Raw genomic sequence first — 14,893 nt, forward strand, 5'->3', positions numbered from 1 at the left:
ATTGCACAGCTGCTTTAGTTCAATTCAGCTTCCCCCGTCTGATATTCCTTTATTATGGAAATTCAACCTGTAACCTCTACCCATCAGCTAGCGCTCGACAATCAGTTTAAAAATGAAAATTGTTTTGTTGTTATCCTAGAATATTTGACATCATCATTGTTGTCCTTATCCGCTCATGCGGCGGTTTTCCCTGTTTGCTGTTATTGTCCGTGTGATAAACAGGTCTTCGCTGCCTGTCTGCAGCTGGTCCTGGTCTCTTAGTGTAGAAACTTCAAGAATGTCCTTCAAAACACTACCAGTACAAAGACACCTAATGCAAACTTTTCCCTCTATCCCTTCATTACTGCCACCATCAAAATGTATGTAAAATATAAATCAGACTATCTGCCTTTACAAACTGATAACTATGGCTTAGAACAGAGTTTTTTCACACACTTTAAACCTCAAATAGAACACCTCTGTGATTAACTGAAGTAGACCAGCAGAGATTGAGTGGAGTCCAGAAAGACCCGCTTTTCTTCCTCTGTCAAGGGTTGGTCAGAGCCAGCGCCCTTTAAATACGTTGTGAAAAAGAGTGTCTGTTGTCCCAATACTTTTTGGAACACATTGTATTTATATCTGTGTGTTTGTGTGTGTGTGTGTGTGTGTTTCATCCATCACTCAGCAGAGATGTCTATTTTATCGTTTCGCTGCGAGCAATTTTGTCAAGGCTTTGTTCACATCGAGAAAACATCGCTCTGACATTCATCACTGGCACATGACGACGTCTGTCTGCAGAAGACAAATACGCACGGTTTAAAAAAAAGAAACGGTAAGCGATGTGTCAGTGCGAAAAACTGTAATATAGTGTCATCGAGATCTGCAGCACGTTGTCCCATGATTGAAATAATGCTGCCTGATGCCATCCTACAGGAATCCTATCAGGCTTGTAAGAATTCGGGGTAAAATATGTTTAGAAGAATCTCAATATTGAAAAACGCATAATTGGCAGAGGTAAACAATGCAATCATGTGGGACTTAATTAGATAATAACAACTAATATATATATAATCATCCTTGCCTTCTAAAGTTTTTGTATTATAAGTAAACCCCTGTCTGCTTTTTGTCGGGAGGCAGTGAATTAAACTGACTCGATGAGATGATTCACAGGCATGCAGTGCAGAAACCATTACATGATGTATAACCCCAAACAGCAACCTACGTGCGGCAGGAAACTTTGCAAAGTTCACCATCTGATCGCTCCACTTTCAACCCTTTTCTGGAGTTTAAATTTGTCTTTAATTTATATTTTGTTGCTGTCGTTTGTTGTGCTTCGGTTTTTTTTTTTCTGCAACTTGACTAAGTCTGCTGATGAACTCCTACTTTCTTGGACATTACTGCCTTATTAACTCCCACCTTCGAAACACGCAATCTGTGAGTCAAATGAAGCTCATTTCATTACATCTTATCAAAGAATTAAACTCATTTCCATGTCCACCCTGACTCGCTGCACATATTCTCGGCAGCACGGAGTTGAGCTCGACGCGTGATGCACAGCCATCTTCTGAGCAGATCCTCTCAGATCTTTTTAACACATTTACGGAGGTCGGGCTGTCGCGATGTAGAGCATTACATAGACATTATTTAAAGGCTACCCTGCGTCCCAACACTGATTTCTTGTTTGGTTTGTGAACCAGTCACGTCAGTTGTCGTATTCATGTCCAGCAGCTCAGTTTTGACCGTCTCATACACAGAAAATTTGGGTTACGCAACGGGTCACCACAGCTTTGGTTTCACGGTGACCCGTCGCGTAACCCAAGTGTGTCTCTCTGGGGAAACCCAGCTCTGGTCCTTTGGAAACCAGACTTACGGTCCAGTTTATGACGTCAGCTCCGCCGAAGCAGATTCACCTTCCCGGACTCTTCCAATCAAGTCAAATATCATTTCCCTACTGACCTGATCTCCTCTGATGTCCGTGAAAGTTGCCACATGTCACTCTCACAAACAATAAGATTCAAATCCAATATCTGAAAGCTTGACGGAGGTATGTGTTAATTAGAAAAACAGCTGATGGTTTGAAAGGTGCAGAAGTGACCTTGTGTTTAAAGAGCAGTGTTTTGAGAGCTTTAGCTAACGTTTGCATTGAAGTTAATGTAAGTGTTGAGAGTAGGGTTGTATTTTGGCCCAGGCTAGGGTTCAGGTACAAGTCCTCTGTAAACTCTGGTTTTTGTTAAGGGTTGCTCTTCCACGGCCTTCACTGGGTCTGGTTTTCTATAGGCTTCACTTGAAATATTTGTGCTGGACAGGACCTGTTGTCTGACTCTAATAGGGCAAGTACTGTCTGAATCGTTCAGTCCTGTCTCTGTTGTAATGCAATGACTACACAAGGCGGCGGGTGCTGTAATTTGTGGCATTTCGGCCGATCGGACATGTCAGTTGATGTCGGTGCAGGAAGGACGATCCCCCTGTAGGACAGAGAGCTTGTTTCTGCCGCTAATTGACTGATGGATGCCAAGCACTCTGTCCACAGCCTGCCCTGACACACGATGTCTTGAGCAATGTGTGGTACAGAGAGAAGAGATGAAAACAAATGTATTTTCTGCTGATTGTCCTTTTTGTAGCAATAACAGGGCCTCTATATAATAATAATCTGGAAATAAGTCAAGACAACCTTACAAGGTCCACTTATAGGGCCCAAAACCTTATGTACTCCCTTCATAAAAGTATTATATTTGTACCTATGTATTATCTAGTATTTAACGTTAAACATATCGAAGTCACTGATGGTTTATATCGGATACCGCGGCTCCCAATAAAGCCCTCAGATTAACCTGCACTCGAGGTCTGTGCAGCCGTGCCATTACGAGCGGCTTGTTTCGGCGCGATAACCAGAAAGATGTCTGTTTACACGAGGTGCCGATCCGACTTTGCAAAGACGGACCCCCGAGGGACGGTTTGAGTCAGTGATAACACACTGTTTTATTTTGTGTTGTGTGTTTTTTTTCCGAATGTGGCAGTGCATTTTAATGAACTGTGTGCGCGCAGTGGGTGCGGGGCGCTTACTGTGCAATCCAATTTCCCCTCACTTAAACTAATATTAGGAGAGAGGGAAAAAAAGAGTAACAAGCAAATACAATAGCTGAATCACAAATGTCGACGTGTCAGACTGCCGACATGTTTGGTGAATTAATGCCAGTGTTATGAATGAGTAAAGTAAGGGGGGATCATTTTATATGTGTTTTGTTTATTTCTCATATGTGTTTTCACTTATAGGTGTCTACATCAAACAACCCAGTCCCTACAGAGTCCAGAGATTCTGTGGTGTCAGTTGTTCCAGCCTTTGTATCCGTGAGGGAACGAATCATTGAGCTATAGTTGTGTGCGATCAGTAATTTAATCACACAACTCTAGGTTAGTTACATTAATTATAAGACGTGTCTTCCTATGACTTTCATAAAGTTATCGGATGTTCCCACCAGATAACACGGTGCAGAGGGCTTTGACAAACACGCGGGGCACAACACAACGCAAAGACAGCTACACAGAGCTCACAACGCCTTCAAATCACACAGCAGCGTCAGCAAATGAGAATTGCAATACACCTGAATACCCAGGGTGATTTACAGCTCTGACTAAACACGATCTCCTGTGAAAGGCAATCTAACCTAACCTTTCCCGGTAAACAAATGCAACCTCAACACTTACAGACGTTTCCCACCTGAACACAATTCAACCCCCAGACTACCTGGCTTCTGATGCACACTGGTACCAGGGTGAGCATTAGGGCAGGATCAGTGACTTCAAATAAGGCTGGCCCTGCTGCGGGTTACATGTAAATTGGATGGACCCTGCTTCAGATGCTGGTGTTGTCTTTCCCCCGCGGTATTAAACCGAACATCCCTGAGATCAACCAGAACCTCAACCCTAGCCAGCTCTGGATCCATACCCTCTCCTTACCTGCCCCATTGGCACTGAAACCTGAACGCTAACCCTGACTGGATTGGGATGAGAAAGAAGTATCAGACTAGATTAGGAGACACTTCTTCACACAGAGAGGCGTCACAATCTGAACAAACTCCCCAGCGATGTGGCTGAAGAGACAATTTGGGAACATTCAAAAACAGACTGGATAGGATCCTTGGATCACTTAGTTATTAATGGACATAAAAAGAGCCCAATGGGGCGAATGGGCTCCTCTTGCTTGGACAATCTCTTATGTTCTTATATATGCAGGTCACGTATTCAAAATACAGCATCTGCCTCATATTATAAACATATTTATGTTGCGAATAGGACGTCACACTGTTCTGGATATAACAGTTCACAGGTTAAAGAAGAGAGATGGATTGTGGGATCGTTTTTAACCCCCCCCCCCTAGTCTGATTTGAGAAAATGTTGGCCAGAAAAGTGATTTATACATAGTTATATAAAATACATATATATTCTGTGTTCTTCCACATGCTATTTTTCTGGAAATCCAGTGTGGAGGGGAATAGAGATCCAGTCAAAACAATGTTATTGCCAGATGACATCAGGATCTTCTCACGCAAACACGGCTCCCCAGGCCAACACTGTTTGTTTTAGTCTTTACAATTTCTCACCCTTTCCCCATTATTGCCTTTTCAGAAGGCGGTGCTTAGAAAAGCGAGTTTCGAACACCTCATTTTCAGTGTTTGGGAAACTAAAAGTTCTATCAATAGTTTATTTTATTTGGTAACCTTCATTCTTGAGGGACACAGTGTTTGTCATGACCTGCTTGTGACAGATGGTTCTGTGAGAGAAAGCAGGACTGAGATCCAGGTTGGAGGCAGGAAGGTTTTTTAGTTTAGTTTTATTTAGTTTTTGTTTTATCAAAGAAAATTTGAGAGAGTGCTTACGGTTTATTAATAAGCATTCTGCAAGTGCAGCTGTGCATGCTGCGCCAAAATATATGTGTGTGTGTGTGTGTGTGTGTGTGTGTGTGTGTCAATGGCAGAGCAGGGGGCTCCTGAGATGAACAGAAAGCTGAGTGTTGTGAATTTCCACTGGTTTTAAACTCAGAGTTTACCTTTTCCCCACGAAGAGCCTCCCTGCCCTACGCTCAGCATCGCTGTGTGTCCAGATGTTTTGAGAGTTTAACCAGTTCTTCTTTGAATGCCTTTTCATGTTTTTTTTTTAGATCTATATCAGCCCATATATCAGACTCTTGTTGAAATAGTGCAGGTCTGTGCATTCTCTGTCTCTTCTTTACTTTCTTTGTCATATCTCGAGATTAGTGCATCTCCCGTACTAGCTAGTCAATCTCGAGAAGAGGACGTCCTCGTACTGACGACCACAGAGCTGAGGAGGCAGGTGAGCTCTTCTATGAACATATACTTTTCCATTAAATAATAATAATAATAAAAATGATATCTGAAGAAAGAGAGTAAAACACAGATACATGGTTCCTAACCCATGCTTGATGTCAGCTGTATTTCTGTCGTATCGGTGATCATTCACTCTGTGTTTTCATACGAGCTGCCGACGTTTATTCCTCTTCTGTTCAGACATGGGAGAAAAGGATGTCTTCTGTGACAATAAAGTGAAATGTATAACTTCCAATATTCAGACCAAGAGATGGGGTGGATGAGTCTCAGAGTATTATTCTCTATATCTATATCTCTATAACGATATATCTGTATTGTGACACTGTGGTTGGACACAGCATCTGGGGTTACAGTGAAAAGATGTGCTTTTATTATACAGTGCGGGTGATCAAAATAAACAAATTAAAGGAAAAACCTGAATAAATGAGTGGAGCAACATAACGAATGCAGATGCCTCCAAACAGGTGAACTGCATGATACAATTAAGCAATTAACATACTACCATGCTCTGCGGCATGTATACAAATGCTGAGCAGGCCCAGTTGACCTCGTTGACATGTTGATTTTGGATCAAGATGGCAAGAGGAGAGGTCAGTAGTGCAAAAACCATAGGCACTGGTCTACAGAGATGTGGTCAGCTGAGTCGTCCTTCACCATATTCTCGTCAAGTGGGCGAGTGCATGTGTGGGACACCAAGAGAACGGGACAGGCCTGACTGCTGGACCCCTACAGTGAGGGGGTCCGGAGGCTCTGTTATGCTGTGGGGGGCATTTTCCTGGCATGGTTTGGGTCCACTTGTCCCCTTAGAGGGAAGGGTCACTGCAAATCATGACACAGTTATTCTGAGTGATCACCTATGGTGACACATTTCTATCCTGGTGGGGGTGGTCTCTTCCAGGATGACAATGCACATCCACAGGGCACGAGGGTCACTGAATGGTGTGACGAGTATGAAAATGATGTGACTCATATGCTGTGACCTTCACAGTCACCAGATCTCAACCTAATTGAACACCTATGGGAGATTCTGGACTGACGTGTTAGACAGCGCCCTCCACCACCATCATCAAAACCCCAAATACTGTTTATTGGGTTGAAGTATTTTACATTGCATGAAATAAAAACAATTCAATATTTAATACTTATGATTAAAATCGTTAAAATACCAATCCTTAAAATCACTTAAAATTTTTAAAATCTTGTGATTTTTAACCAAACTAAAACAATTAACTTTAAAATAAACGTGCTCAAATCAAATAAACAAAACGTGATAAAAGCAAAAAATTGCACACCAACAAAAGAGTCAGATACATTGAAAATAACAGAAAATGCATTGAACAAATTAAAAAAACAATTAAAAAGGAAAAAATAAAAAACAAACAAAAAAGGTCCAATGCATTTTAAATTAAACCCAAAACGGTCAATGTATCTGACAACAAAATATAACAAAACTATACCTAAAAAGCCCTAAACAATGTGATTTAAAAACAACTAAATCTTTAAAAACAATTAAGAATCATTATTTAAAATCTTCTTTTAAAAACAATCATTCATAAAATCTTTAAAAGATCTTTAAAAGATCTTGGACTCGGGCTCCAGCAGGGGGAACTAACCGTCCCCGGAGGTGGGTCCCATCATGGGATCCTGAGCTCCCCCAGATCTTGTATGCGCCAGTTCTTAAAGGCTTCCTCCTTGCCCCTCTGATGGACCTCCAGATTGACGTAGTCTTTCACAAACACCATGCCCCTCCGCGCGATGACGATCGGGTCCAGCTCCTGCTTATTGAACAAACAGATGTTCCGTCCCTCCCACAGTGCCTGCTTCACTGCGCAGACGACACGCCACCAGCACCTCAAGGTAGATGTAGAAATTCCCTTGGCTGGACCGTATAGGATCTGCTGGGCGGTCGCCCGCGCAGGAACGGCGAACCTGTGGAGGAACGGAGAAAACAGGAGCCAGACCCTGTGGGCGGAGGGGCACTCACTAAAGATGTGAGCCTCCGTCTCCTTCCCCCAAGCAACCCTTATAGGGGCAGGTGTCATAAGGAGCTATGCCCCTTCTGTGCATGAACACTCGGGTGGGGAGACACCGACTCACAGCCATCCAGGAGACATCTTTCTGCGTGTTCGTGAGGCAAACGTGCGTAGCGTTAGCCCAGATAAACCGGCAGGTTTCGGGAGGGAAATCTTCTATCCGGCTGGTCTCCTGGGCAGATCTCATCTGACTACAGATGGTCTTATAATCCCAGGAGGCCAGCACGACTTTATGGAGACCTACTTCGAGCGCAAAGGCTCGGAGCGCCCTGTAGAACGGCGGGGGATCCCACGAGTGCGGCCTGGTGTTGTCCATGGCGCAGAGGCCGAATGGTCTCAGGCTGCTGGCAAAATAAAAGCGGTTCATGAAACTCACTTTCTTGCCAGCAGCCTGGATGTTCTTAACCACATAGGCCAGCCCCTGCGCCTTTATCAGCCGCACAACGTCCGGGACCCCCCTGCCTCCATCCAGGGTACCCTTCACCATCTGCACTCTTTTCAGCCTCTCCATTTTGCTCCCCCAGACAAACCGAAATATAATTCGGGTCACTAGTTTTGCGATACCCTTGTCTGGGGGGAAGATCATTCCTACGTAGAGGAGTATCGGGAAGAGGATGGCCTTTACGACCAGCACCTTACCAGCCATCGTCAAGGTCCTTGTGCTCCAGCCGTGGATCTTCCTTTGGACCTTTGCTATGGCCTCCTCCCAGCTCCGGGTGCCCGTGTTGGTCCCGTCGATCGTGATCCCCAGAACCTTGATAAACGGCTTCACAGGGAACACGGTCGGCGGGCCCCGGCCGACAGGCCATGCCCTGGAGAGGTAGACCTCGCTCTTGGCCTTGTTCACAGCGGCCCCCGTCGCCCTGCAGAAGCCGTCCAGCAGTTCCTCGACCCTGGCCACGGACGGAGCGTCCGTGCAGACCACGGCCACGTCGTCCATATAGGCCAGGGCCTTCAGTTGCTCTCCGCCGGAACCCGGGAGATGGAAACCTGTCACCCGGACGTCCCGGCGGATCGCCTGCATGAACGGCTCCAAGCAGAGGACGTACAGCAGGGCCGACAGGGGACAACCCTGCCGGACCCCCGACCTGACCGGAAATGGTTCGGTCAGGTGGCGGTTCACAAGGACCCTGCTGCTTAGGCCGCTGTAGATGATCTTGACCCACTTCCTCAGGCCAAGAGCGAGACCCATCCTCTCCATAACAAGCTGCAGGTATTCGTGGCCCACTCTGTCGAAGGCTTTCTCCTGGTCCAAGCTGATTAGGACCAGGGGAAGCCCTCTCTCGTTCGAGTAGGCCACGACATCCCTGAGCAGCATGGCGTTGTCGGCCGCCGATCTCCCCCGGGCACCACAGACCTGGTCGGGACCCACGACTTGAGGGAGTGGCCGCTGCAGCCGGAGCGTCAGTGCTTTGGCCAGTATCTTGTAGTCGGTGCACAGGAGGCTGACTGGCCGCCAGTTCCTCAGATCTTTCGTGTCTCCCTTCTTGTGAAGAAGGGAGAGGATACTCTTCTTCATCGAAGGGGCCAATCTGCCCTCTCTGTACATCGACCCCAGGACCTGGCCCAGATCTTCCTTAAGCACCTCCCAAAAGATCTTATAGAACTCAGCAGGGATCCCGTCGGGACCCGGTGTCCTTCCAGAGTTAAGACTCTTTATCACCTGGGAGAGTTCAGTGGTGGTGATCTCTGGATCCTCCTCCTCCTCCTCGTCCCCCTCATTGCGGGACTCCAACAGGGACAGAAAGTGATGGATCAGATTTTGATCCACCACCTTCTGGTCGTACAACTCCCTGTAGAAATCCCGCACCACTGTCTCAACAGCCTCTCTGCCCTCCACCTCTTGCCCCGAGGAGTCGATCATGGAGGACATTGCAGGCCGCCTCTCCTTCGTTTTCTTGAAGAAGAAGCGGCTGCATTTCTCATCGTCCTCCATGATGCGGACCCTGGAAAGGACCTTGATCTTCTCTTGCTCCTCCCGATAGAGGGCGGAGAGACTCAGTTTGACCCGGGCCACCTCCTCAGCTAGGTCGAAGCCTCTGAGCTGTAAAAGACTCAGGCGCTGGAGGCGGGCGTTTAGATGGGAATATCTCGCCCGCCTCTCGCGAGCTTTCCGTTTCCCCAGCTGAATGAAGTAGCCCTTGGTTCTTTTCTTCATCATCTCCCACCACTCTATGGGAGAATCAAAAAGGTCCTTCAGGGTCCTCCACTCCTCGAGGCGTCTGCTAAAGGTCTTAATCACACGAGGGTCATCGAGCAGAGAGGTGTTGAGCTTCCAGACCCCAGGCCCCGACTCCCGTGTGCTCGGAATGAGCACCTCTGTCGTCAGGAGCCTGTGGTCTGAAAAGAAGACCGCCGCCGAAGACATGGCGGTCCTCTCCAGTGGCTTGCTGAGGAGGACGAGATCTATCCTGGAGAAGGAGGAGCCAGAAGAACTCACCCAGGTGAACAAGGGGACCAGGTCCCGACCTGCGTCGCAGAGTTCAAAGTCCTCCACGAACGCAGCGAGGTCCCTGCTGGATCTATCGTTGCGGGGCTTACTCCGGTCTACATCCCTCAGAGCACAGTTGAAATCACCTGAAATGATAACTGGCAAGGTGCCGATCAGGAGCGGGCGTAGCTGAGGGAGAAAGAGGACTCTCTCTCTCTGGCTGGTGGGGGCATAGACATTGACCAGCCTCAATACAGCCCCCTTGTATTTAAAATCGAGGCTGGCCAGTCTGCCCGCCTCTATAACCTTGAATGTTTTAACTATTAAGAAGGGGTTTTTCAGGAGTACGGCAATCCCGTCCGCTCGGGACACATTGGACCCCGACCAGAAGGATTCTCCTAGGGTCCAAGTGTCCCGGAGATCTTTGTATTCTTTTTGGAACGGGATGCCGCACTCCTGCAAACAGATAATATCCGCCTTCATGCCAGCCAGAGAGTTTAAAACATCGGTCCTCTTTTTCACCTCAGCAATGCTCCTCACATTAATTGAAATAATGGTTAATGCCATAATGGCTGTGAGGGCAATTACCCGCTCCGTAACAATCATGTAAAGAAACCTTTCTCTTCCCCACTCCTCTCTTCTCCCTCACCTAGCTTAGCGCTAGCACCCATCATTTCAATCATTTGCCTCACCGCTTGATCCTCTAGGAAGACTATGGGGGGGGCTCGGCTCCCGCCACCCGGTAAGGCGGGCAAAACTCCACTGGGCTCAGGGCCCGTGGTGCTGGAGGTTCTCCCTGGTTCCTTTGAGGCCGAGGCCCGACGAACAGATGGCAGGGCAGAGGCTTTATGTACAACTGGGGAGAAAACTGTATAGACCCCGCTAGTCGTTCTTTTAACTAATGGTGGGGGAGGGGGTGGTCTCTCCCTTCTCGGCTGTCTGCCGCCGCAGGCCTCCTCCCCCAGCGCCAGTGACCTTGCCATCACGTCCCTGATGTCTTTCTGGGAAAGGACACTGGCGCCGACTCTCGTCTCCTGAGGACCTGCGGCTCTCCCACTACTGCCGGGAGGGCATACCTGACCCCTCCCCTGGGAGAGTCTCAGTTGTGGGGCAGGAGGAATGTTATTTCTAGGGGGCCTCTCATCTACCAGGCTGCCCACTCGGGGCAGTGGAGAAGGCCCACCGCTCTCCTCTCCGGAGTCAGAGTGGGGCGTATAGAAATTAGAGGGAGGGGACTCTGGAGCGGGGGAGGAGCCGGCAGGGGGGGGAGAATCTGCAGAATGAATCCTCTTTTTCGTCATACCCCCCCTACCCATGCTCCTCTTCTCAGCCCTCCTTCTCTTCCCCGCTACCACTGTCCACTCTCCCTCTGCCTCCACTTCTGACCCAGAGTCAGAGAGGGAGCCTATGAGGCTCCTGAGGATTGTTTCCTCTCTACCCCCATCTTGGGGTATCACCTTTGGAGGAGCCTCCGCTTGGTTTTCTCTCTCTCCACCACCCCCGAGGGCCCGCGCCCTATTTGCATAGGAGGAGGGACAATTCCTAAAGAGGTGCCCTCCCCCACCGCACAGGTTGCAGGCCCTCTCCTGCTTGCAGGCCCTGGTCTGATGTTCCCCGCCGCAGACCTTGCACTTAACAACGGTACAGGCTGCGGCTAAATGACCCAGGGCCCCGCAGTTCCTACATAATTTGGGCATGCCATGATAAAAGACAAGCCCCCTATTTGCTCCTAAAACCACGGTGCTTGGTAGATGGCGTACTCCGCCGATGGCGGCCACTTCCACCTGCAGGCGCACCTGCCACCGCCGAGCACCGGTCCAGACCCCATCCTCATCATTAACTCTCCTACTTTCAGACAGGATCTCACAGTGTCTCCTCAGCCATACTTCTACGTCGTACTCTGCCACTGCTTCGTTGTAAAACTGAATAGTTACAATTTTAATCTCTCTATCTGTCAGGGCGTCGACCACAAAGTCATTCAGGGGCATGCTGTCTTTTTTCTCCCTATACAGGTTCCAAAAACTCTCCAGCACTTGAGGGTTCTTAAAGCTCACCTCAAACACGTCCCTAGGTCCAGGCAGTTTTACCACACAGTTCAGCTCAGAAGGGGCAAAGCCCAGGCCCCTCTGCAGCACGGACCTGCTGAACTCCAGCCGGGTGAGGGCCGCGGTCTCGGCTCCAGCCTCACGGCTGAAGCGCACCGCATTATGGCGCCTCACACCGGCGGTTCGCTGGGCCATGCTGCACTTTCCTACCTTGGAGAAGGGTCGGGAGGCTCTCAATCCGGAGGTCGGGGCAAGTCCACCTGGCTGGGGAGCAGCTTCCACCTCCGGGGCTCTTGCAGGGAGCGGGCCTTGCGGGGAGAAGTCCGGGCCCTGGCTGCAGGAGGCCTCCCTCAGGGACGTTGCCGATCGGCCTGGTCGGTCCCTGGAATCCGAGGCCTCTCCTGGATCCTGGCTGGTGACGTCAGCGGGGAGCAGTCCTGGTCAGGCCGGGCTCCGGGTAGATGGTCGGCCGGGCTTCTGGATGGGACCCACTCCGTGAGGAGTCCTCCGACCCCTCTGGCTAGGTCCCCTGTCGCTCCCGGTCCGTCCCAATCTCCACTCGCCTCGGCCTCCGGACCGCTCCAAGGACCCAGGACTCTGCAGCTCTGTCAACCGGCACCTCCCCGTCTCGTCTGGTCTGGCCTGATGGATCAGCTCCCTGCAAGGAAAAAAGAAAGACTGTCAAGTACAGTTCAAAAGCCCCCTGCTGGACAAAGGTTTCTCTCGCTATTGGAGGGAAACCCGAGTCCAAGATCAAAACCCCAAATGAGGGAATATCTTTTGGAAGAATGGTGTTCATCCCTCCAGTAGAGTCCAGAGACTCGTAGAATCTGTGCCAAGAGCATTTAAGCTGTTCTGGCAGCTCATGGTGCCAACACCTCACTGAGACACTATTTGTGGGTTTTTCCTTTAATTTGTCACCTGTCTGTACAAGAACAAACATCCTAAACTGAACACAGAGTGCAGGTCCCAACTACATACATAACACAAACACAACAACCACAACCAATCCGAGTCCTTCATCCCATATCCCAGTTTAAATCCAAATCCAGAAGTCAGTTCCTGCCTATCACTCTCCACATCAGGGAGCTTGTCATTTCCTGTTTTACTGACGGGAGGAGCCAATCACAGAGGAACAGCAGGTCAGATGTTCCTGTCGGTTATTTACCTCTCTCAGGGTAAAGGGGAGTTGCAGGGCAGTTTGGGGTGGTCCACACCTTGCTGCCCAGCAAGCCATCACTATATATACACTCACTTAAAGGATTATTAGGAACACCATACTAATACTATGTTTGACCTCCTTTCGCCTTCAGAGCTGCCTTAATTCTACGTGGCATTGATTCAACAAGGTGCTGAAAGCATTCTTTAGAAATGTTGGCCCATATTGATAGGATAGCATCTTGCAGTTGATGGAGATTTGTGGGATGCACATCCAGGGCACGAAGCTCCCGTTCCACCACATCCCAAAGATGCTCTATTGGGTTGAGATCTGGTGACTGTGGGGGCCAGTTTAGTACAGTGAACTCATTGTCATGTTCAATAAACCAATTTGAAATGATTCGACCTTTGTGACATGGTGCATTATCCTGCTGGAAGTAGCCATCAGAGGATGGGTACATGGTGGTCATAAAGGGATGGACATGGTCAGAAACAATGCTCAGGTAGGCCGTGGCATTTAAACGATGCCCAATTGGCACTAAGGGGCCTAAAGTGTGCCAAGAAAACATCCCCCACACCATTACACCACCACCACCAGCCTGCACAGTGGTAACAAGGCATGATGGATCCATGTTCTCATTCTGTTTACGCCAAATTCTGACTCTACCATCTGAATGTCTCAACAGAAATCGAGACTCATCAGACCAGGCAACATTTTTCCAGTCTTCAACTGTCCAATTTTGGTGAGCTTGTGCAAATTGTAGCCTCTTTTTCCTATTTGTAGTGGAGATGAGTGGTACCCGGTGGGGTCTTCTGTTGTTGTAGCCCATCCACCTCAAAGTTGTACGTGTTGTGGCTTCACAAATGCTTTGCTGCATACCTCGGTTGTAACGAGTGGTTATTTCAGTCAAAGTTGCTCTTCTATCAGCTTGAATCAGTCGGCCCATTCTCCTCTGACCTCTAGCATCAACAAGGCATTTTCGCCCACATGACTGCCGCATACTGGATGTTTTTCCCTTTTCACAACATTCTTTGTAAACCCTAGAAATGGTTGTGCGTGAAAATCCCAGTAACTGAGCACATTGTGAAATACTCAGACCGGCCCGTCTGGCACCAACAACCATGCCACGCTCAAAATTGCTTAAATCACCTTTCTTTCCCATTCAGACATTCAGTTTGGAGTTCAGGAGATTGTCTTGACCAGGACCACACCCCTAAATGCATTGAAGCAACTACCATGTGATTGGTTGGTTAGATAATTGCATTAATGAGAAATTGAACAGGTGTTCCTAATAATCCTTTAGGTGAGTGTATATATATATACATATATATATATATATATATATATATATATATATATACACCGATTAGCCATAACATTATGCCCACTGACAGGTGAAGTGAATAACACTGATTATCTTGTTATCATGGCAGCTGTCAGTGGGTGGGATATATTAGGCAACAAGTGAACATTTTGTCCTCAAAGTTGATGTGTTAGAAGCAGGAAAAATGGGCAGCGTAAGGATCTGAGCGACTTTGACAAGGGCCAAATTGTGATGGCTAGACGACTGGGTCAGAGCATCTCCAAAACTGCAGCTCTTGTGGGGTGTTCCCGGTCTGCAGTGGTCAGTACCTATCAAAAGTGGTCCAAGGAAGGAAAAGCGGTGAACCGGCAACAGGGTCATGGGCGGCCAAGGCTCATTGATGCACGTGGGGAGCGAAGGCTGGCCCATGTGGTCCGATCCAACAGACAAGCTACTCAAATTGCTGAAAAAGTGAATGCTGGTTCTGATAGAAAGGTGTCAGAACACACAGTGCATCGCAGTTTGTTGCGTATGGGGCTGCGTAGCTGCAGACCAGTCTGGGTGCCCATGCTGACCCCTGTCCACTGCCGAAAGCTCC

This window comes from Amia ocellicauda, chromosome 4 (assembly GCF_036373705.1).
Source record: "Amia ocellicauda isolate fAmiCal2 chromosome 4, fAmiCal2.hap1, whole genome shotgun sequence".
Taxonomy (NCBI): Eukaryota; Metazoa; Chordata; class Actinopteri; order Amiiformes; family Amiidae; genus Amia; species Amia ocellicauda.